We start from the raw sequence: 24,919 nt of genomic DNA on the forward strand, positions 1-24,919 counted from the left end.
GGGGTGTAGCTTGGTGGAAGGATATTTGATTATTCCGCACAAGGCCCCCAGTTCAATCCTAACTGAAGACAATAAGAGACCCCACAGCCTCACCAGAAAACACTTGCCCTATCCAACCGTCTGCCTAAGACGCCCTCTGCGGACACCCCACGCCCAGGCAAGCTGCGGAGGTAGCTGAGGTGGGTTCCCCTTACATCTTAGAGGCCATTCCACACCCCAATACCTGACTCTCACAGTGTGACTGTGTGCTCACTGTTTGCAGGTTCTTTATATTTAAACCTTTCCCCCCAAAACTGTCCGCACTGAACTCTCTCCCCAAACCCCTTTTTTTTTGAAGTTTGATACTTCTCTTCCTCTGGTAGATAGTGTGGAAGATGCTAAAGCCGCGAGGAAATGTGGTAGAGACGAGAGAGAATGGGGCCAGAGACTATTCCTACAAGAAAATATGAGTCACCTGGGGCTCTTCTCCTGACCAGGCAGGGGTAAACACAAATACCAAAAACAAAACAGAAAACCAAAAAAAAAAAACAAAAAATCCCCCAAACCAAACAACAACAACAAAACCAAACCGGCTGTTAGTGAGAACAAAGCAAGAAGGGAGGAGAAACTCTCAGCAGCTAGCGAGAAAAACACCCAGCGCCTTGCTTGGAGCTGAGAGTCTGGCAGGGAAACTGAAAGCCAGTACCCAGTGGCTCTTGAGCTCAGGAAAACAGGTAGTATTTATGGCATAAAAATCCCTAAGGATTTTCTGTCAAGAGGCTTCTGGAAGGTACAAGTAGATCTATCTGTAGGAGGAAGAGGGAGCCCAAGTCAGTTGAGGCTGAAAGATTGACCCACCCTATTCTCCCCTAGCCTCCATCCCCACCCCCTGGGCTGAGCAGACAGGCTCAGCCCTATGCCCCCACCTCCTGTGGGATGAGCATATTGGCCCAGAGTCTGGGGTGCTGGCTCCGGTTCGAAGAGGAGAAGTAGGACCCCACATTCTGTTCCAGTTCGGAAGTCCTTCTCCCATCTCTGCTGAGGCTGAGGAGCTCAGCAAGGCCGTGTGAACCTTGAAACAGCCCCTGCATGCGGCCAGCTTGGTTCTAATAAGGATTCATGACTGGAATCACAGGCTCCTTCACCCATTAAATTAGCAGGGGTTAAAAAGAGAGAGAACATTGAAGGTTGGAGAGAGTGAGGTGGTGGTGGGCTGGTAGAGCCTCCCGGAGGGAGGGCAGCTTCCCGACGCCCTCCCCTCCCTGAGGGGGCAGTCTGGCGATGGGTCTCGAAAGCTCTGAAATGTATGCATGCTCTTTAACTCAGCAAATCCACTTTAAAGAATTCATGTGGTTATTTATGGACAAGGATATTCATTAGGGTTATTTATAATAATGAAAAGAATTGGGAACAAGTTATGGGTCCAAAGTGTTCAATAGTGAAGGATTGTTTGAGTAAATTATCATCTAACGCCGTTGTACAGTCATTAAAAGTCACATTGTAAAAGAATATCTAAGCATGTAAAAAAAATACATGTTACATACGTGTGGCAGGCTAAGAAAAAATTGTCTAATATGTTCTGTGTGGTTCTGATTTTGTGGAAGAAGATGAGGGAAAAAAACAAAATAAAAATTTAAGAACATTAAAAATCTTCAAGGTGATTAGTCATGGTTAGTGGGATTAAAGGGGCTGGGGTTGTAGCTCACTAGGTAATGCTGAGCTCCCTGCATCACATAAGCAGGGCATGGCACACGCCTGTAATCCCTGTATCTGGGAGGTGGAGCCCGTGGAAGGTCATTTTCAGCTATTTAAGGAATTCTAGGCCAGCCTGGTACACACTAAAAGAAAATTACATTTTCTCTTTGTTTGTGTTTTCTGAATTTTCTATAACAAATATATGTTGTGTACATAATACGAGACAAATAATTGTGGACTTCGCCAAAGGAATGAGAGTGTACTGGGGCGGAGGGACTTGTGGATGGGATCTAAGATCTGAACTCAGAGTTTAGGAAAAAGCCCCTCTCCCTGCCTTGCCTCCCCGGGACACTCCCAAGAGAGACATTCGTAAATAAAATGAATGAACTCAGCTCTTTTTATTTTTAATTACAACTCGCCCTTTAATCACCATAATCATTGTCTCTGACACTTGTTTATTTAGTCACTAGGCGTCTATTGAGTACCTACTGGGACAGCAGCTCCTTGAGACACAACGAACCCCCAAACTAACCCCTACCCGAGGAGAACCTCGAGGCATAGAATAGCCCAGGCAAAATGGGGAACAAAAATATGATATGACTCCCCCCTTTTTATTGACTGCCTGCTGTGTAGAAAATACTTTGTCATAGTTTAGGGGGTTTGTTTGTTATTTAGATTGTGACAGGATGTAAAGGAGCCAGATCTGGCAGTGCACACCCTGACCCTAGAACTTGGGAGGCTGAATCAAAAGGATCTTGAGTTCAAGGCCAGCCTAGGGTAAAAGAGAAATACAGACCAACCAGGGCACATAAACAATTGAAGCACACATGGAGAGACGGCCATGTTCTTCTCGTCCAGTACATCCTCATACCTAGCTTCATCTCCTTCTGATGCTCTTGTTGCCAGTGTAGCTGGTCCTGAGGGACTCAGACTGTCTACCTCAGTCTTGGGGAAGTTGTTCTTTGCATCCCCATCTGTATAATGGGTATTATGTTCATCAGTGTAACTACCTCTTCCTGATGTTGTGTGGGGAGGCTGAGCCAACCCAAGTGCTCCGTGACACATACATAGTAACCATTCCATAAACACGGGCTACTGATGTAAGGTCAGGTTTTGCTTTCAGTCCTTAAGGAGGATTAGGAACCAAAAAACCAGGAGGCGAGCTAAGCTGGGGTATCTTCCAAGGCTTTCCTAATCATAGCAATAGAGGCTGGCTTAAATTTGTTTGTTTCATAATCAATTATTCAGACACAGTATTTGGCTCCTGAGCTCCAGAGATAACGACACTGTCTGCATTCAGTGGGGGCAGTGTGTGTATGGGGGACGTCTCCCTAGAGACTTAGAAATGAGATAGGCTCTCGACTACAAGCATTCCACACAGAGGCAGGAGACTGTCTACCTTTCTCTGCTAAGATACAAGCCTCTAGAGACACCTCCATCCTCCCCCCCCAACCCCCACCCCAGGACCCAGCAAAATGCCAGAGAGTAGAAACCCAGGTAAGATCACTCATCTACCTGGTGTCTCCTAGGCTGTACTAAGTCAATTGTCACTTGTCTGGGCTCTTTCTGGCCATTCTTCCCTAGGGTAGACACTTCAAGACACCTTGATTCCAGTGAGGGCTTATTATAGTCCAAGCACTGTCATAGGTACCCGGGACACCAAGAGCCACCATGTCCCTGTTTGCAGGATGCTTCCACTCCAGCAGGGGCAGCCAGAAAGGAAACAGGAATCAATCAATGTACAAGCAAACTCATTGTATATCCACAAACAGGATAAAGTAACAGAGAAAGGCCAAGAACTATGGCAGGAGGAAATGACAGGACCTGGTGAATGGAAGTCCCCTAGCCATATATATATATATATATTTTTTTTTCCCCTCTGTTGAGTTAGGCGTGGGAAGATGTTGGGGTCCAACAGGAGCCTTCTCTGCCCTTCAGCCTGTCTAAGACGTTAGTCACTCACACGGGCAAGGTTCCCATTGAGGAACCCATTAGGAGAGGGTTGTAGAGCTCCTGAGAACAAAAGTGGAGTGAAGAATAAGTGGGTTAATGAACATTTAGTGGGAGAGATAGGCTTGTGATGTTGAGGGGAAGGTGGAATGGAATATGTGTATGTGGTATGGACAATTCTAGTGGGAAAAGGGGTTGAGCCTAATACTAGGAATGGAGGTGGGTCTGATAATGATGTAGAAAGAAATCTGTCACCATCCCCTTCCTGGCCAGGCCTTGTTCATTGTCTAATTCAGTTCTGTCTCCCACTGTGGAGTGTTGGGCTTAGAAAATACATACTCAGTGAATGAATGAGCAAAGGATTACTCCAAATAAACATAACAAAAGGAAACTAGACAGAGGACAAGAAGGGATGGGGAGAGGACTTGAAGGAAGGAGGGGTACTGGATGTCCCCAGGAACAAGGACAGTTACTGGCACTTACAGATCAATATCTTGGCCCAAGCCCTTTTCCTGCATTAACCTACGTTAGTCTTGCAACGCTCCCAGACAGCAATACTGTTATCAGCCCCATTTCTCTGTTGGGATAACTGAGGTACAGAGGTCAAATGTCTCATTCAAGGTCACCCAGTTGGTGAGTGGCTGGTGGTCTGTCCCTGTAGCTCAAGTTGTTGGCTGCTGCTGCAGTGGTGAGCAGGCCTACTTTGTCACCTCTCGGATGACAGTGACTCAGTTTCTCTCCGTGTGGGCTGGCAGGATTGAGCTTGAGATCTCTGGGGGAGGGGGGCATTGGGGTGGGGAGGGCATGTGTTCTCCTGAGTCACCAGGTTCAAGTATCTCAGAAATACTTGGATGAGTCTGAAGCCTGGGAGCTAAGGATGGGAGATGGAAGGGGAGACGTAGGCCACAGTCTGTTGCGGCTGCAGATGACTTCTGTTAATTCTTGGAATAAGGAGGGAAGAGACCAAGATGAACTGGTGGATTTGGGGTTGTCCAAACCCCCAAATCTGCTCTTCGTGGGCTGTCAAATCTGAGTAGTGAGGTCTGGATTTGTTGTTGTTGTTGTGTATGTTTTTGTTTTGCTCCAGTTTATTTTCCTACAAGTGTGACACAGCTGTCACTTACCATAGCATCTGAGGAGTGTGTGACACCTCACAGCACTGACCCAGAGGTTTTATTTAGGAACTCTACCACCTCAGGGCCAGAGAGCCTCAGACTCTGGTCATTTGCCTCTGGACCAATGAACTTTGAGCTCACAGCAGGGCAGGGAACACATCCCAGCAGGCGACTGTCCTAGCGCTGGCCAGGCAAGACAGTAGGGTCATGAAGCAGAGCAAAAGCTTTCCAGTAGGCCCCAGTCCCCAGCAGGGCTGGGCATTGTGGGCGGCATTTTCTCTGAGCAGAACTCACTGTGTAAAGTGCACCTCGAAGTTGGATTATGCTTTGCACTTTTGCTTATTTATGCAATTAATAATTTGCCTATTACAGCGGTCAGTTTCTAACTCATCTTGCCTGGGGGTCCTTCGCCTTTGATTTTTTTTTTTTTTTTTTTTTGGTCTCACTTCCTGAATTTCCATCCTGAATTCTGCAGTAGGAACAAAATGGGTATCATCGCTGAGTCTATGCTGGGGTGTGGTAGCCTGACTGGGAGAGGAAGGACCAGGTGTTAGGGCCAGAGGACCGGTGACCCGCGTAGACAGCTAAGAGGCCCTGCTAGGGTATTGCAAGGATGCAAAGTGTCCTTCAGGGGAGATGAAAACGGCTGTCACCTCCCATCTCCAGGCCAAGGGATCGTCTCCCCCAAGACACTCTGCTTTCTCCGTGGATCTTTCACTTTGCAGCATTCTCGTTTTAATGCACATGATTTGCCCTCCTCCCACGCATAGAGTAAGGTTGTTCTGCGTGGCCTGTCTTGCTCACTTAAGGATTTATTTCTTGCATAAGGGGCTGAATGAAAACTCCCCTTTGCAGAGAGTAAGAGCAAAGAAAATATCAAACAGGGAAGATTTCATTCGACTCTTCTAACAGTCTGGCTTGCAAAAAAGAGAGCCAATTTTCATTGAAAAAGTGGGAACCAAACTCGGGGTGTCAAAGGGTTCAGAATAGCTGGAAAGTAACGCACCCTTGTCCCTTTCTTCTGTCCCAGTCTCAACTCCATTCAGAGGGTGTAGAAACCTTCCGGAACCGCACAAGGGAGCAGCGCGCTCTGATTCTGCTTCGCTGGCCGATCTCGCCGCGCGCGCACGCGGAGCCCAGCCTTGGCGGTGGGTGGGAAGAATGCTAGAGGGGAAGGTCTGGGGGTGTGAGGGTGGAGCGGAGCCCAGCCCCGCGATCCGGCCCGGGTTTTGCATGCCACCCACTCGCCCGTTCGGCCGCGGAGAATTCCATAATCACAGCGGGCGAGAGCGGAGACTGGGAGCGAAAAATCCGGGATCCGGCAACTTCGGTCGCGCATGCGCGCCCGCGGCGCTCCATCCCAAACACACACACATTTTTCCCCGGACTTGGAAAGTCACCCAAAGCCGCCCCAAGTGCAGGTAAGAGACTCGGCGCTCCTTCCACCGCGGCCCCTTCAAGCCCTCCACCTCTGCGGGCCTATTGGGGCGCCTCCAGGTTTCACCCTTGTCCCGGTGCAGTTCACTACCCCCGGGGTTGCCGCTTGCAGCTGGGAGCGGGCGAACGAGCGAACGACCGAGCCAGCCAGCCTGCGAGCGGCGGCTGCCACCCAACTCCGGCTGTACGGGAGGTAGGGGGCACAGAGGGCTGGCACCCCGGCGCGGGGCGGCGCGGCGCCCGCAGTGACCAGGGGAATGCCCGGCGAGCCGCTCCAGTGGAGGGAGGGCTGCAGCTCCTGGGGGTCACTTACTCCAACTGAGGGGTCGGCGGGGTAGGGGAGAAGAGGGGGAGGTGCCAGGCACGAGTACAGGACTTTGCAACTAGGGTGGGGGCGCTTTCCGCGCAGTGGGCTGGGGGCGCAGGTGCTTGCCAATACTGGGTGATCGTTCCTTCTCCCACGCCCCCTCCTGCTGCAGGGGGGTCGTGAGCTGTCTGGAGGAGAGAAGGAGGCAGGGGTGAGGGGCTCCTGGGGTGACTTTGCAAGACTTTGCCCAAGGGAAGGGGTGGGTGGGGATCTCCTCTAGCCGGCTCTTGTGCCCCGACACCGGGGTGTATGTTCTGCCAGCAGAGGTAGGCAGTGTTCGCGTAGGCGCAGGGTGCCAAGGGGAGCTCCGGGTGGGAAAATGAAGGCAAGAGGGTTCTGGGATCTGGGGAGCGGCGCCCCCTTTTCTATCTGTGCCTGGGAAGTTTATCTCAAGTGCGCCGCTCCAAGCGCGGCAAGTGGCGCTTCTTACTCTTTCCCCCTACCCCCGAGTCCCCCCCCGGGCTCCGGCTCGCAACGCTGGGTACTGGCTCCGACCGCTCTGCTGTCGGCTGAAGCTCGCCCTGGATCTGGGGAAAAGTTCCGGGGGAGTTGTGGCGGCTACTGTGTGCGCGGAGAGAGAAGTTGCGCCCGGGGACTTGGGACGCTGGGTTGGCAGGCCCGATTGCGGGTGGAGCGGTGAGCTCCGGCGCCGGAGGTGGGGGCTCTCTCTAGGGATAGGAGAGGATTGGACGGGGTCTGTGACCCTAGGTGGGCTGAGGAGGACCTCGGGGGTTTAGCGTGTGGAGAGGACATGGGGCTGAAATCGGCTCCTGGCAGAGGACAGGAGCATGTAGGGGCACAGGGGACAGTGAAGGGGAGATGACTGGGCCACCAGGACTCTTGGGTCGACCTTCACTATACAGGAGCGTCAAGTGGTAACTGACGGAGTGGGACTCTGAGGGGTGCGCGGGAATCAGGGGACCCTGCCAGACAGACCCTCAGCCGTGGACCTCCCGGGACAGGGGGCTGAGTCGTGCGCCCGGGGTGAGCCGGCCGGGCGGAGCGGCGGCCGGTTTATTTTTACTCGGTGGCATTTGCAGAATGTGCAGCTGATGACCGTCGGCCGCCAGGAAGTTTTGCTTTCTGTTCTTTCTCTCTCTTTTCGAAGCCAGCGCGACCCGGAGCGGGAGAAGCCGGGGAGCAAGGCCTGGGAGGGGAGGGGGCGGCCTCCTAGGGTGGAGAGATTCGACCAGGGGAGCACTGGGGCTGCGGGCGGGGGTGCCCGGGCGCGGGCGGGCGCTGGGCGGCCGAGAAGCGGTTGAGCGAATGTCTGTCCCCAGCGTTTGGACTCTACTCTGAGAGGGGAACAGGTGTATGCGCCGTCAATCACAGCGGGAGGGACACTTTGGGGGCGTAGATTAAGATCATAATAATAGATTTTTCTCTAGGGGGTGGGCACAGATTCTTCTTCCAAGTCTTCCCCGACCGGGGTCCCCGAGCTGGGGGAGGAGAGGAGTGAGGCCAGGGACCGCTTCTCCCCGCAGACAAGTTTCTCCAGATTCAGCTTCGGCTTGCGAAGCCGGCCTGGGTGCGGCGAGGACCTCCATCCAGTCACGCTGGGAAGGGTGAAGATGTAGATGCCTGGGTGGAAGATGTGTTCCAGCAGGGATAATACCCCTCCTCCGAGCTGGAGCTCCCCTAAACCTGGCAGAATGTTGGGGAGACTGAGCGTGTACGTCGCTTCTCCAAAGGAGTGTGGGGGGCGCGGCCCTCGGTGTGTGTATCTGTCCAGCTAACGCTTAATACAGTCACAGAGGTTGGGGGTGGGATGGGGTAAAGTAGTCTCCGGACAAAGTTGGTAAATTTAGGCCGCCTCCAAGCTGGTATGGGCGCGCGGTGAGAGCGCACAAGGGAACTGGAAAACAGATCGTCTGGTAACGTTGGTGACCACCCCCCCCCCCCCGCCCAGAGCGCGCGCGCGTACACACACACACACACACACACACACACACACACACACACACACACACACACACACACACACACACACACACGCCGCCATGCTAAAGGGAGCTGTCCCGGCTGAGCAGGAGCAGCTGCGCCAGGCGTGGGGCGGGGGATAGTTGGTCCCCCGGGGCTGCGCCCTGACTGCACTCCACGTGCCCGGAGGGGGCGCTGGGCAGATCCGCGCCCAAGCGCAAAGCTCTTAGCTTGAGCCCCAGTGGCGGCCGAGCGGTGCGTCCCGGGCGGTCCTTGCACCCCGCACTGTATCGCGCAATTGGAACCACTTTCACACTTCCCAAACTTTGGCTTTTTGTGCTTCGCCCCTCACTGCAACTCCCAGACCCTTTCCTGGACCGAGAAGGGGAATTTTCTTCCACCTCTGGCAGCGTCCAGCGTCAGTCTTCACGGAACCTAGCGTATCCGAAAGACACCCCCTCACCCCATCTTGTTAGCCACCTTAGAGGCGGTTAACGAGGGTTTATGGGGAATATTGTTGAACTTCAGTAATCAGGTTTCCAGCGATCTTATGCCTCCTGTTTAATTTATTAGACTAGTTATTTATTCTGTTGATGATAATCTGTTGCTGGTTTCTATGGAGATGTTAAACTGATCTCTTTCAGAAATCAAACTCCATATGCACTAAAACGTTTAAAGAGCCAGTGCCTCCCTCTTCCCCTCCGCCTTGCCCTTTTTGTTTTATTTTGTTTTTAGACTTTGCACCTTCGTGTCTTGCTCTGAGTATCAACTCATTTTATTTCCTTCTGACGAAGGAAAGGAGCCCGGGGGACTCCCGCTTCGTGGCAAGTACAGCTTATTATGGCTAACAGAAAGAGAAGGCTTTGATCCCCAAGTTGCGTCACCATTTAAAGCAGGATCATCTCACCACCGAGCCCTCCCCCCCCCCATCATAGAAGAGCAAAATTCTTTCAAGATCAAAGGGGCCAATCTGAAAAAAAAAAAACTATTGTTTAAAAAAATAGGAAAGTCTGTTACATAGGCGCCTCCCCCTTTATATCTGCTCCCCTTGTGCTTAATGATTTTTTTTGAATAAGAAAAACAAAACGCAACCCATCTCTCATTCTTATTAATAGTTTATCTTGCCCCCCCCTTAATTTAAAAAGAAGTTCAAAGTTAGATTTCTCTGCCTGTGGGGGTTGAGGTATATTTACTTTCTTTGAGATCCTGACCATCTGTTTTTGGGAATTTCGCCTCTGGGAAGAAGGAAAAGGTTTTCAGTCAAAGCTAATAGGATACTGCAATTTTCCCTCTTTTGGGAAGTTGTCACCCCAAAATTTTAACTCCTAGCTTTTTTCTTGCTTTTTGAGAGTATTACTGACCTGTGGTTGGTGTTTAAAAGTATATCAACTTTTTCTCCTTCTCAGTTTAGGGTGTGTGTGTGTGTGTGTGTGTGTGTGTGTGTGTGTGGTGGTCATGGTTAGGGGGAGTCAGTGAATTAAGAAAATAAGGCAGAAAAAAAAACCATCTTGATTGGTGACATCCTGAAAAAAAAATGCAAACCTTCTCTAGCTCCAATATTTATCACGCTGACAGATATGATACAAAGCGATTGCATTTCGTAATGATCCTTAGGGACTAAGTTGTAGGTAAAACCATTTAATGCATTTTTAATATTAAAATAAGACCCAGGCTCCATTTTCTTGGAGGTAGGGGGAATGGAGGTCCCCTACAGAGTTTGTGCTTTTGGAATAGGCTGGTTAGCTTTTTCAACTGCAGCCCCCCCTTACATTTCCATTTACTTTGGGGGGGGGCATGAACCACACACAGGGCATTTGACTTTCATAAATAAATTTATATCTGGCCAGAAGGCCCAATACTAAATAAGAGCTCACTTAAAAAAAAAAAAAAAAAACACCAAGACTTTACCCCTGCTAGGAGAAAACAAACAAGCAATACATGCCCCCCCCCCCAAGTCTTATTTTGCAGGCGGGTGGAGCCCTTGTTGCTTTTCAGCTCACGGGAGAGGGGAGGGGGAAGCCAACCCTGCTATTTCCCTCTTTGCTATATTTTAAATTTTTGTTTGATTTGGATTGCAAACAGAGCAGAGGCTTAGGGGTAAAAAGAGCACTGTGGCTTTAAACTCAGGAGTTTGCATATTCTCCTTGTATCTTTCCCCTTTGCTAATTATTGTGTTGTTTTCAGAGCAAATATGTCATATCCATGGCGACCGGGCAGGTTTATTGTCTTTCTGAAGCAATAGCTCACATAAGTAATTAATGACTTTCTTTTTTTTCCTCTGGCTTAGGTTAAACAGATCATTCAAGGAAAGTCATCTCTCTCTCTCTCTCTCTCTCTCTCTCTCTCTCTCCTCTCTCTTGTTTGTCTTTTTTTCTTTTTTCTTTTTTTTTTTTAAAGCTCAGTAACATAAGAACATGAGTTAGAACAAGAAAATACTTTTAGCTAAAAAGTCAACAGTTTATTTTGCTCAGCTTTTTTCCTTTAGAAGCTGAAATGTCAGCTTCAGACCTGGGCACTGCCATCTCCCACCCCTGCGTAGAGCAATCCCTGCGTGGGCTGGCAGCCTCCTGAAGGTTGTACACAGGGAGGCCTGGAGGTGTGAGCACTGGGGGTGGGGGCTGAGGACATTTGCTTTTGAGGCTTGGGGGGGGGGATAGCAGTCCAAAATGAGTATTTTTTCCTGTATTTAGCAAAATTTAATTAAATTGTTTACAGGAAAGAATTAATGACTTGGTAGTGATGTGCTCACACCGGGCTAGCTGCCTTCTTTTTTTCCCTCAGTCTGGCTAATTAGAAGGACCAAGTTTTCTCTTCCTGTCCACCTTCAGCATCCTCTGGCACTCTTAAGCACTTTCTCTTAAGCACTTTTTTACTGTAAAAGTAGGTTTTGGAATCTTTTCTGGTTATTTTTCCAACATGATGGTAGAGTTTGGGTTTTTCTTTCTCGCCCCCCCCCACCTCCCCCTCTTTCTTTCTTTCTCCTTTAGACTTCCAACTTGAAGCTGGTTCCTTCTCAGGAATCAACAGCTCTGACTGATTGGAACTCAGATACAGTAACTTTGTTTTCCTTGGTGGGGGGAGAGGGCCCTTTCAGCGTGTGATTGCCTGATGACAAAGCTCCCTAAGGCACACTGTGACAGTGTGAGGAAGGTGGAGACCGTCCTTTCTCTTTCTTCATCAGTCACCTTGTATATTCTGCCGGTTTTAAATGGACCTTCCTCTGCTAGAGAGAAGCCTTATGATGTCAGCTTTTAACTTTAGAAATGTGTTAGGTTTTCTACGTGCCAGCTGCTCTTTCGCCCTCCCCACTAACATTAAGCACACTGACACCGGCTTCCCCACCTCTTTTAAAGATTTCATAGAGAGCCAAGGTTTTGCGTGTGCCCTTCAGAAGCGGGGGTGGGGGGTGGGGGTGGGGGGACGGAGAGGGAGACGTTTGTGTTGTCCTCAGACACATTCTAAAGAACATTTGCCTCCTTCTGAACTAGTGCAGAAAGACTGGGAGTCGATGGGAAGGGTCTTTAGCTTTTGGCATTGACAATAAAAATCTAAAGAAGAGAGATTTATTTGGCATCTGGCTTCTGAAGAAGAAGAAGAGAAGGCAAGTCTGATGCGGGGACTCCAGTAGAGCTATAATTGAGCCCGTAACCTCTTGATGTCTATATCAGAGAAACAGGCATGAGCAGAGGGAGCGGGCTGAGGCAAACAGGCCTTGCTAGAGGAGCTGGGGCTGAGGCACAGGGAGAGGGAGATAGATTTAATTTATAGACATTTTAAAAACTGTAATTTCATTAGGATCTGCTCTTCCTTTTCTCTGAAGGGCAGCCCGGCAGACCGATAAGGCCAGTCAGTCCCTCTGCCCGGGATTCGAGTGTGTTTCCTGGGCGCAAGGCTCCGTGTCCTTGCCAGCTCTGAACTCTGCTTGGTTGCTTCTCTGCCCCACTGGCTGCTGCCTTCCTCCACTTCACATGAAACCCCCCGAGTAGCTAAAAGTTAGGCATGGCCCTGGCTGCCCTGGATCTCCCCTCTGGTCTTCAGAGATCAGGTCTGTCTACAGCCTGGGTAGTGTCATCTGTGTGCCTTCCATCTGTCACCCGGCTGCCTGTGGTTCCAGTGGCAAGGGTCCACTGGAGGCAGAGAGACAGCCCCCGTCTCGTTACCCCCTCAAGTTCACCAAGTTGAGTTGCTTTGGTTCTGAGGCCACAGCTTGCAGGGGGTCTGGGGGGGGGGTGCGACTAAAGCCTGCCGTAAATTTTGCGAAGATTAATCAACCGTTTAAGAACTGAATGTTAACGAGGTTTTTGCAGGCCAGCTGCCCCCTACTCCTGTCCAAAGTCCAGCAGAGTGAGGGGTGGCCTGCCCTAAGAGAGATTCCTCTAAAATCATAATAATTGTAGACAACTAGAGAGAAGCCAGAGAAAGATGAACTAAAGCGCATGAATCCTCAAGTGCCCTTCGTCCAGGTTGCTCGGATCCCCCACCCCCACCCCCTAACTTTAGTCCGGATTTGTCTTGTGTGTCTTCTGTGGAGAAGACATGTAGAGAAAGAAAAGCAAGTGTGTGTGTGTGTGTGGGGGGGGGGGGTGTATAGAGGGAGAAAAGGAGAGAGAGAGGAGAAAGAGAGAGAAAGGCTCATAGCTCCTTCGGAACTCATTATCATTCTTAATAAGTCTTAAGGAATACAGAAGAGCATTGAGTGTAAATGCTGGGTAATTCCTAACACTTCTCAAGGTGAGAGGAGTCTTGAGGACACAGAGGAAAGAGACGGCGGCAGGGGAGGGAATCTGAGGGGAGAGTAGAAGCCCAGTCCTCAGGAGGTTCCTCACGAGGCCTGGAGGTTGGGCTTAGGGTACCCCAAGATATCAGAGGTGGGAGGGGTGGTCTGCGTGGACACAAAGAGAATCTTCAATATAAGCTCTTCTGTTTTTTGAGGCGGGGAGAACAGGGATAATGAGGCCTGCTCTGTCTTGCTTGGAAGGTGTCGGGGTGGGGGCACAGGCCTTGGCTTCCTCCTGGGCTGTATCTGCTGTATCCCTAATACTCAGGCCTCAGGCTCCCAGAGGAAGTCCAGGCTGGGGTGGGGTGGGGTGGGGGAAGCATTGGCAGCAGGGGCTTGTCTTGTTCTGTACCCCTGCTTCCAGTTCCTCAGAATTCCCTAGCAGTAGCTGTTCTAGGGAGCCGGAAGGACTGAGTGGTGGCCAGAGGATCAACTCTGGACACTAGGTGGCTTAGAGGATCTGTGAGGCTTCTCCAAGCAGGGGAGCTGGCTGCCGGCCGGCTTTCCCTCTCCTCTCAGCTGGTGGGCTCCACTGTGCAATCGCTCTGCCCGCTCGCTCGCTGCCAGGCAGCCCTGATGACAGGCAGGAGGGCAGTGGGCACCAGCCCAGGGGCACAGCCCAGCTCATGGGTCTGGCTACGCTCTGCTCAGTTCCCCGGGCACAGCAAGGATAAAGCAGGGCAGCTTCCAAAGGAAGTCGCCAGCTAGAGACACAGAAGGAAGAACAGATTCTAGTCCATGTCCTCACTCCTGCCTTAGTCTCCAGGCACCCCGAGCTTGGGATGGCTGAGTTGTGCACGGCCCTTATTGAGACTGCTCTTTAAAAAAAAAAAAAAAAAAACAAAAAACCTCATAATCATAAATATCACTTATACTTTGAGGGGTCTCTCAGATCTTATAAACCCAGACTAAGAGCCCTCCAGAGCCCTTTGCTCCATTATGCTGCTTTCTAGTTCTTAGGGAAGGAGGCAGAATGGTCCTCCCAATGGCTCCCACCTGCTTGCCTCGGCCCGGGCCCCCGGGACAGGAGAATGCTTCAAGCTGTCACAAGGGGGACCCTGTAGGTGAAGCCTGGCCAACAGGCAGGTTATCCTTTGTGGAACCAACCTGCACTTGCTCAGGCAGATGCCCCAGGACGCACCAGGAGCAGCTTTTTCTGTTTATCCTCCTTGGGCTTCCTAGGCATTGCAGAAGGGTCTTAGCCAAGGTCATGTGCCAACTGTGGATGGTTTACTCTGGGGAGAGAGGTGGGTCTGACAGCGAGCACAATAAAGGTTTGACTTCTCATAATGTGTTTTAAAGAATTAAAAAAAAAATCTCTCTTTCTCTGGAAACTCCCGGGGAGCTTATAGAGCGAGCGTGGGAGTTTGAGGTGAAGCTGGTGACTGAGCTGGCGTGAAGTCCACAGGGAGCAGGTTGGGTTAATGGTGGGTAGATTCTGCCTTTCTGTTGTTTAAGAGCACTAATGGCCAAATTGCATGCCCTTCTCGCGCCTTGCTGACGAGAGATTTACTGAAAGGAAGCTGCGCTGTGTCTCCGATGCTAGGTGGGTATATGTGTAAAGTGTGTGTGTGTGTGTGTGTGTGTGTGTTTATGTAGTGTGTGTATTGTGTGGTATGTATATGTGTGTATGTGGTATGTATATATGGTGTGTGTGTGGTGTATATATGGTGTGTGTGGTATGTGTGTGTATGGTGTGTGTGTGGTATATGTGTGTATATGTGTGGTATGTGTGTGTATGTGTGTTTGTTTGTGGTGTGTGTGTATAAATGAGAAGAAGGGGTGGGGAATGCGCTCTGCCAGGCCTGGCACCCTTCCCCAGCACTAATTGCTGGCAGGATACCCACAGGGGCTGTGCCAGCTTCTCAGCCGCCCCCCTCGCCCCAGGGAGCTCAGCTGTGCAGTTTGCTATGTGAGGGCCATTTCCGGGCCCACTAGTCCTGGGGTTCTTTGGGAATTTCAGAAAAATCCGATTCTTGGGGAGATGGTGGGTCACCATCACACCTGCATCTTTGGCTGAAGAGAGAGAAGAGTGAGGTCCCCGGGCTCAGACTGTCAACTTCCCTGTCGTTCTGTGCTCCGAGTCTCCGCGTCCACTTAGGGTCTCGTGAAGTGTTAAGCATCGAGAGAGTCTGTTCCCGTTCTGGCCGGATTCCACATTACTGTGACCTTGAGTGAATCATTTGATCTCTTTGGGCCTCAGTTTCCTGTCTTGTCAAATAGTCTTTGACAGTACTGCCTCCCTAGTCTTGACAGTCAGCCGGGTTCCTAGCTGTGAGTGTCCTTTGAAAGTAATTAAATGTAATGAAGAATTTATCATGGTCATGTTGTCAAGTGAAGGATGTCCCCAATGTCAGATGAGCCAGTTTTATGTAATCTGGTATGTGTCTCTAAGGGGACCCCTGTTGAGTTCTAGTCCACAAAGGGCCTGGATATAGACTGTGGTACTGAGGCTGCCTGTTAGATTCTGGTTGGTTCTCTTACTAGGGCCTTGGGGTTGCTTTTCTAGTCATATAGGAGATTCCACTGAAGGTTTGGGGTGGGCCTTGTTGTTTCAGCCTGTGGCGTCCCTGGTCACTGTGAGGAGTCAGAGTCATGTGTATTTTTCAGCTGGCAAGACTGGGGGCCAGAGTCACGTGATTTTACATCAATGACTTACCTAGCCTGTTCTCATCTGTGAAAGGGGGAAATCTGCCCACTGTGTATCTAGTGCTAAGAACTCACTGTTTGTAGGATGACGGATGGTTGGTTGGAAATCTGAACTTTCTCTCACTTCTCTGGATATTTTGGACAGGGTCAGGAGGCCCAGTGTGTCTTCCTAAGCTGGGACCAGGATCGTTAGTTTCTGCTTCCCATCGCGGTGGAACTGGGTGAGGGCCGATTGCGACAGGACACGGGAGACGGGAGGCTAGGGCAGGCTTAGGAACTGGCCCGAGGACCTGTGGACTCCGCTCTCCCTGTGGCTTGTCCTTGAGAAAATGGGACTGTGCTGTGCTGAATGCAGACCCGGCTTTTCCTGCTTGGGCAGATTAATGTCTGGTGTTTGCATGTTCTGTAAAATGGGACTGGGATTCCCTTTCTGTTCACGGAGTTGTCCTGAGGGCCAGGAGGGTGTGTCCGCTGAGGTTGCACCTGGAGCTTTGGACCACAGCAGGTCCTCAGCGTAGATTTCCTACCTGCCCTTGAGTGGGCCTGCTGAGCAGTACTCCAGTCCTAGGAGGAAAGGCCAGGACAAGAAAACAGAGGGGCGTGTGTGGTGGCAGTGACCTTCGGAGGCAAGGGGGGAGGGGGCGCTGGAGGGGCTGGGGCACTTATGGAAGATGGGGTGTATGACACCCCATCAGCCTCTCCCATTTCACTGTGCTACGCCACAACACCCCGGTCTTGTTTCACTATCTGAGATCTGGCACAGGTTAATTTCCATGACGAACTCCAGGACACAGGCTTGGAGGATTTATCTAATTAAACTGATGCTTTTTGCTAAGAAAGGAGGAGAGAGGAGGGAGATGCGGGGCAGGGGTGGGGGTGGGGGCGGAGGAAGCACACAGTAGGGAGGGATGGAATGAAGAAAGGAAGGAGGGAGGGAGGAAGGAGAAGACAAAATGCTGGTGGGGAAGGTAGGGACCTGGCTGACAGACAGGTCATGATTCTTTTTCCCATCTTGCCTTCTTTCCTTTATTTCTAAAATAGTTTTGGGCTGGAGATAACTGGAGGCCTTTGGGGTCTGAGGTCCGTACTGGCTGATCAAGTAGCCGCTGCTCTGTGGACATTTCAATTAGATAGACAATCCAGCAAGCTATTCCCTAGTCACACTGGCCAGTGCTACTGGGTTAGACTATACACACACACACACAAACACATAGACATAAACAAAGACACACACAGATACACACATAGACACGCGTACACACTGACACACATATGCATAAACATAAACAGACATACATACAAACACAAATACATAGATAGACAGACCTGTAAACACACACACACACACACACACACACACACACACACACACACACCATTTACAGCATCACAGGAAGTTCTGTTAGGCAGTAGCCCTCTGGGCTAGGCCTATGTGCAGGAGCCCTAAGGGACAGAGGGAGGCGGTCTTTAACAGTGACCACCTTCTCTGTGATCCAGCCTAGCACATTCCTCTCATGCTAGTCTGGTGGGAGGAGGGTACAGCCTCAAACTCTCCTCCTGCCTGCCATCTTTGTGGTCTTCACTCTGTAGGACTGGGCTGACAGCACACAGAGCCCACCTTCTCGGGTTCCGGTGGCCATTAGCTGAGGTCACGTTGGAGGCACTTTACGGAGCAAGGTACATGGTTAGCACTCAAAAACAAATGGGAGTCATGGGCTGGCATGGTGGCTCAGCTGGCAAAGACACTTGCTGCCAATTCTGACAAGCTGAAGTCAATCCCCTGCATCCACGTGGTGGAAGGGGGAGCTAGGCCCTGTAAGTTATCCTCTCTACAACACATGTGTTATGGTGGGCTCATGCCCTTCCACAAAACAACATAAAGAAAGGCACCGTGGTAACCATAATCATCATGTTCATAATAGGAATTGAAACCTTTGGTGACTGTCAGGTTCATAGGGACATTTCCTTATCAAATGCTGATTTATCCAAAAACCCTGTTTGCTAGAAGTACTTTAAATAGAGACCCCACCCCCTAACTCTATGCTTCCTAGGAACCTAATTTAGGTTCCTTCTTTCCATCCATCTCTTTCTTCCCCGTGTAGAACAACTTAGCGTTTACTAAAGTTAAAAAGAAAGAGTATGCTCACTTCGAACATACTAAGCATGTGCGCGCCTGCGCGCATGCGTATGTGTGTGAGTGCATATGTGTGTTTGCGTGCTTAAGCGTGCATACACACAACTTTCCACGGTCCAAGCCACATTAGAGCTAAGAAGGAAAAAAAAAACCCACCCCAAAGAATTAAAATCAAGGAGCGTCGATTAGCGTGCCCCTGGCCCTGCTGGAAGGGTTGCTTCAGATGGCAGTGGGGGTCAGCGGCCTCAGGAGCGATGTGTGTGTTTATTCCCGGACATTGCCCAGTGCCCTGTGCGCTAATGTGGAGCTGAAAAGGTCCCCTGTATTGTGCAGGCTCCTTCCCCCGTGAAAAGGCAATTGAGCCAGCGAGTTCCGAATGGGTTGAAGCTGGATTGAAGCTGACAGTAAACGAGGATTTGGCAGGGGTAGAAAACAAGCTACCCCTAGACTCCACCCCCAGGCTCCACCCCCTCCACCCGGACCTCGGGGCCCCAGCTCACTCATCCCTCCATCACTTCCCAATGCTTGTTTGGTTTTAGAGGAATTTCGCAAAGAATTACCATTTCTAGAATGTGTCCACATTTGCCCCTGGGATTATGTCTGGACCTGCCTTGTCTCCTCTGTGGCTCCACCAGCGATCCCGAATGAGTTAAGGGCTGAATCCACCCTAGACCCGGCTGTACCTTTTACTCTGGGTTTCTGAATGAAGCCATGTGCTGTGCTCAGCACGTTTGGAGACTGACTGCCCCAGTGACCCAGCGGCCCCCACCCTGCTGGGTCCCATCTTTCATGGGACCTGCTGCAGGGTCCTAGGACCTCCTCCCAGGCAATTTGACAAGCTGATAGCCCCTGCTGTGGGGGCTTCTTCTGGTGCCCTCCCTACACCCAGCCTCCTATTAGAACCCTATTTGAATTTTAAAAGAAAGGGCACACCATTTTGAGCTGGAATCATCCCTGGTTTGCGAAGAAGACCTGCAGCTTTGACAGTTAGTGTATGCCAAGGGTCTGGCCTCCGCCACCATGGTCTCTTCTCCATGATGTCCAGACCATCAATCAGCCAACATACATTTACGTGTCTCAGCCCTCAACAATGCCCCCCCCCGGATCCCTAGATATCCCCATTTAAGCCTTCCCAGGAGCCTCAGAAGGGAACTAATGCTACCCCACACATCCCCTTCTTCCACCCCCAGCAACGCTCTGCATGTGTGCAGCAGTATCTCTTAGCTTTACCATCTGGCCTCAGTGGTAGAGAAACATTTATTCTCGAGAGACAAGACTCACTCGGACAGAATTACAACCTTCTCCTTGGGGGTACATTTGTTCTCCTGTGCCTAGGGATGCCTCTCAGGGTTCCTTTCTGGAAAGGCCTAGTGGGATCTCCTTGCTTTCGGAGCTGGACTAGAGAATAGTGAATAAGTCTGTGGGTTCAAATCCCTGGCCCTTTGTTTATTGGGAGAGTAACTTTGGACATATCTAACTACTCTATTCTCATATCCCTCATTCGTGCTTACGGTATGGGGTCAGATGAAGCCTCCCCGGCACAGGCTTGGCAGAGGCAGCCTGTGTACACAGGCTTTAATGCCCCTGCTCCTTTCTGTCACGGGGAAGGCAGGAGGGCAGTGGGCTCAGACCTGCCCTTGTGTTTTGACTCCAGGACCCTCAAGGCCCAGGCTGGAGCTCCAGTCCATATGACCATCAAAAGCTGGCTTAAACACACTTGCCAAATGAGAAAGGCAAACATATTTACCCAGTACAGAACCCTGGAGCAAGCAACAAGGCTCTTAAGACCCAGGGCTGTGCTCTCGGCTGTCCAAGCAGCAGCCTCGAGGCTAGCCTGGACTGTCTGCCAAACAAGGAGTTGACTCCTAGACGCTACCACCATCTTGGTTCTCCTTCACCTCTCCGCATGGAGGAGAGCCTGGCCCTTGCCCTCCCCCCCAGCAGCAGGTGGCCTTTGCAGCCTGGCACCTGTTCCCGGAGGGCGGCTGCCAGGAAGGCGCCAACCCAGGAATCACCGGCCTGGTGTGTCCTACAGAGTCGTTGCGTGAGGGAGGTGTCTGTGTTGCCCGGCGGGGCCTGTGTTGTCCTGGGCCTGTCCTAGTAGAGAGGGTGAGAGTGTAGAAGAGGGCCTTGTTCTCTCCAGTCAGTGCCCCCTCCTCACCCTCCAGGTGAGTCACAGAAGAGCTGAGGTCTGTGCACCGGGGCCGGGTTGGGGGTGATGGATGAGAGAGAGGATGTGGAGGAAGTCGTTGAGATGGCGCAGAGGAAGGGTCTTGTTCTGTCCCCCGGGTGCGGCATTAAAGCTGAGTTGCCTTTTCATTTCCACTTTACTAAAAGAGGAAGGAAACAGACATTTACTGCGTGCTGATTGTGTGTCAGATCCTCTACCGTGACTTTTTGTGGGATTGAAGGGCACGAGGCAGGTAGTGGATCGATGGCCACTCTACCTCAGGAAATAAGGCTCCGAGAGATCACAGGGGTCAGTGAAAGAAGGCCAGTTGGTTGGTGTTGGTTGGTTGGCTTTGCTTTTATTTAGATAGGGTCTTGGTTTGTAGCCCAGGCTGGCCTTGAACTCTCCATGGATCCTCCAGCCTTAGCCTCCTGAGAGCTGGGTTTATAGGTGTGTGCCTCCCACCAGGCCTGGTCACGTGGTCGAGTGTAGGTTGGTCTGCCCTCGAAGTGCACGCTTCCCTTCCAGCACGGGGAAATACAGAGCCCCATCTGAACAGAAACTGTTAAAAGAGGTACAAGGAAGGACATTGACCCTGAACTTAATTATTATGACATACTCTTTCACGCCATCATACCTGGTGTCTTTCCATCCAGGATTTTTTCCTTTGGTCACTGTGTCTATGTATAGAATGTGTATTTTAAATAATCGTGATCTATGGTCTAAGTGGAGACCCTGGATGAGGTCAGAATGAGCTGCGGCCAGAGCTGGGTGGTTGACTCTCTGTAAACCTGCGTGTGATGCTCAGCCATCCTACCAGTCAGTCACAAGACTCTTGAACTAGAGGCTAGAGAAGCAAGCCGGGCCACTGGGCGGGCAAGCGGGCCCTGCGTGCTCTCTGGGGTTGGTTTTGCCTGCTCGCTTCACTGGTAGAATATCCCTTTTAACTCCCTTCCCTCTTGCTTTTGACAAATGGGCATATTTGTACCATTTTCCCGAATGACCTTCTCGCCTTGGGGTAATGAGAAAATGAAGGTCTTAGCTAAGTGCTTTGAGATATTCAGATATAAAAGCGGAGAACGCGTGTTGTCGTGGGCCTTTTGCTGCCAGGGTGCTTTATAGAGAGAGGAAGTGCAGCTTCGGGGGTGAAGGTCGGCTGAAGGATGAGGGCCAGCCGCAGGACCTGTGTCTCTCTGGGTGCAAGGGCAGGAGAGTTCGGGGCCTGGCAAGGTTTGGGTGGGGCTCCGGACCATCTTCCAGGTACGCTTCCCAAGGCCAGGCACCCACAGACAAGGTGATCTGGGTCGCTCAGGCAAAGCCCCCAGCCTGGGTTTAGCTCTTGTGGATACATGATCTGATTTAAAGATATTCCCCTGTGCCGTCATAGCGTCCTCCCGTGATAACGCAGGGAATAAATCCTGCCTCGCCTATGCAAATAGCTATCTCGAGGATGATTTTGAAACATAGAAAAATATTTATTATATGTATTGGAGAAAATGCCCCTCCCTCTGAATGTCCAGTGTTCTGACGGCCACCAGAGAAACTCTATGAAAAAGCTTGAAAGATGTCCCCGAAATGACAGCATTAAAAGGGGGGGGGCACAGAGGACTCAGGCTGATTTGTTTTTTTATTTCATAACATTTTATTTAAATTCCCCCTATGATTAACAGCCAACAAAGCTGAAGTGCCAGCCCAGCGGGGAGCCCTGGCAAGGGTGGGGGGCGGGGCCGCGCCCCAAGAGGGCGCCTGCACCCACGGCCCCCGCAGGGCTCTGAGCTCACCGGCTCTGCCAGCAAAGCAGACCTATGAGCTCTCGGGAACCGAGGCGGATCGGTGACTCAGAACTCCGTGTTGTGCTCTCTTCAACAATAGCTTTTGTCCTTTGCCCAAAACCCTGGGCCAGTGTGTGAAAAAAAAATTAGAAAATTATGAGATAGTTTGTTCTTTCCTTACCAGCTGGTGCCAGCACTGGGTGCTTTATTTATTCAAGGTGGGGAGGCAGGGAAGGCAGGGTGGAGGTGAGGGAGAAGGAAAAAGAAAAACAAGGTAGAAACTCGGACAAGGCCCAAGAAAGGTCTACACCTCCACAACAAACTTTCTTTGTTTCATAGTGGGGAGGGAAAAAAATAAGGAAAAAAATGTAGAAGGCTTGTTGGAACTGAATACGGCTCCCTGCATGGCATCCACGCATGGGACTGCCCCTGTTCAGTCCCACTACCTCAGTCTTGTGTTTGTGGAGCAGGGAACTGATAGAAAGACAGAGCCCCCCACAGGGGCCCAGATAGAAAGACAGCAGGCAGCTGGACAGCTGGGGGAGCGAGGATGACCCAGTGGTGGCTGATGCTCTGACCGATGGTGCCTAACAGTCAGTAGCCTGGCTCCTCACTACCAGCTGCGTTTTGTTTTCCTGAGAGCCAGGAAGATGTCTCCATTGGTGAAGCACTTGGTTTGAAAGTACAAGAATCTGGATTCAAATCTCTAAAACCTAGATTTTAAAAAAAGGTGAGCAGGGCAGTGCGTACTTGTAACCCCAGCACCGGGGAGGCAGAGACGGAAGGATCCTGGGGGCTCTGGAGCTAGGCAATAGCTCTGGGTTCAGTGAGAGATCTGGTCCCACAAATAGGGCAGATATATAGATAAAGAAAGATGTGGAACATTGACCTCTGGCCTCCACAAACACTATTGAATGTGTGCCTGCATATACACGTACTACACACACACACACACACACACACACACACACACACACACACACGCTCATGCAACTCTTCCTGGGGTCTCTGCTACTGTATCATTTGGAATCTCGAACAGCATGTAGATCAGCATCAAGCCCAATGTGGCCTTATTTTATTATTGAAATTTTATTTATTTTTATTTTATGTATATGAGTGTTTGCCTGAATGTTTTTTTGTTTTTTTGTTTGTTTGTTTTGGTTTTCCGAGACAGGGTTTCTCTGTATAGTCCTGGCTGTCCTGGAACTCACTCTGTAGACCAGGCTGGCCTCAAACTCAGAAATCCACCTGCCTCTGCCTCCCGAGTGCTGGGATTAAAGGCGTGCGCCACCACACCCGGCTTGTTTGCCTGAATGTATGTATATGAATTGTATATATCCCAGTGTCTACAGAGATCAGAAGAAGGCATTGGATTTCCTGGAAATGGAGTTACGGATGGTTGTGAGCCACCATGTGACTGCTGGGAATTGAACCTAGGTGTTCTGGAAACGCAGTCAGTGCTCATAACGACTAAGCCACCTTACCCCCCCTCCCCCATCAGTTTAAACTGGAACCTTCCACCCAATGTCCTCCAGAAGAGTGAGAGAGTTGGGATTGTGTATGTGTGGGGGGGAGGGGGTCAGGGTTAGAAAGCGTGTGGGATTGGGTGTCAGGTTCGGTGTGTAAAATGTGGCTGTGTGTAAATGGTTGTGTGGGTGATGGCATGTATGCGGCTGGTTGCCTGTGAGGTATGTGAATGATCAGGTGAGTTTATATGTTTGGACGATTGACTGGCTATATGTGTAAAAGGTTGTATATCCGAATAGTTGCATATAGGATTGTGATTGTGTGTGTGTGTCCATGAGAAGTGACTGGCTGTGATTGTATGAGGTCGTGTGTGCGAGTGAGTGAGTGAGTTAGTGTGTGACTGCGTGTGAGTGATTTTATGTAAGTGATTGTGTAGGAGGTTGTATGTGATGGTGTCACGTGGGCAGATGAGTCTCTGCCTGTGTGGATGGTTGTGTGCGGTTGTGTGTGTCCCTTTCATTTTAACCGCTCTCCTCCCCCCGACCCCGGTTTTAAAAACCAGGTAGATTAAAATTAGGGGAGAGAGGTTTTCAACTTTGTTATCAAGAATCTCCCTGTCTGCCTTGCCTTCCTCAGACTTCCTATCTGAGTGCTCCCAGAGGTGGCCTGGGGCCTGGGCTCTGTGGCCATGCTTCCTCCATTTTAGCGCTAAAGATATTGTAGGGACACTTGGTGGGGTCTATTGTAGGGACACTTCGGGATTTTTTTTTCTTTTTTTTTGGCCAGAGATTGGAATAGGAAAGAAAGACAGTGGTTCAAGGTGAAGTCACGTCCTTGCCTGGGACTCCGTGGCCTGTGTCCATGCCTGTGGCCCTGGTCAGGACCTCAACCTCACACACTTTGCTCTGGGCTCAGGAAGGATCGCCGGTGGGGCTCTGAGGCTCATGTGATCTTTTTGGTCATTGTGAGCTCAGGGATTTGTGCAGATGGAGAAACCGAGGCTGAGGAAGAAGCGGCTGTGTGGCCACGGTCCCATTCCCACGGTGTAAATTAGCCAGCCCATGGCAGTTCTGGAATTGGGGCAAAGCCTTTGGGCTGCTTGGAAACACAGGACTGTCCCCCAGTGGCTCGGAGCAAAGCTGACCAGCTTCACATTTGAATGTATGCGGTGCTATACTTCTCCTTTTGGGGGATGAGATTTTTATGGTGTTAACTGGGAGAAGGGGAGCCCTGGACGGGGAGACATCTGAGGTGATTTCTAGCCCTGCCACTGCCACCAACTGACAGCACATCCTAAGACTTCGACTTTGTCCACACGGAGAAGGGCTAGACCCAGTGGTTCCTCCATTTCTTCCCACTTTAGCATTACTGGAGCTTCCTGCCACCCTCAAGAGTCCCCAGCTGTGCCATGTAGCAAGTCCTCTCCCACAACCTGTCAAACCAGAGGTGGCAGTTTCCCTAGAACTCCCAAGAGCTCCCGCCTCTGT

General features: G+C 50.8%; 1 protein-coding gene across 4 annotated transcripts in view; it reads left to right on the top strand.

Annotated features, from left to right (window-relative positions):
- The first annotated feature begins 6,011 nt into the window (after positions 1-6,011).
- Positions 6,012-24,919, top strand: part of Casz1 (castor zinc finger 1) — a 150,528-nt gene continuing 131,620 nt past the window's right edge. For 2 of the 4 annotated variants that reach the window (NM_001159344.1, NM_027195.2), the window contains exon 1: positions 6,038-6,160. The gene's annotated coding sequence lies outside the window, so the exon portion shown is untranslated. Of the gene's footprint in view, positions 6,161-6,187; positions 6,370-24,919 lie in introns of those variants that run through there. The other 2 variants (XM_006539158.2, XM_006539159.4) reach the window with 2 other exon arrangements.

This window comes from Mus musculus, chromosome 4 (genome assembly GCF_000001635.26).
Source record: "Mus musculus strain C57BL/6J chromosome 4, GRCm38.p6 C57BL/6J".
Lineage (NCBI taxonomy): Eukaryota > Metazoa > Chordata > Mammalia > Rodentia > Muridae > Mus > Mus musculus.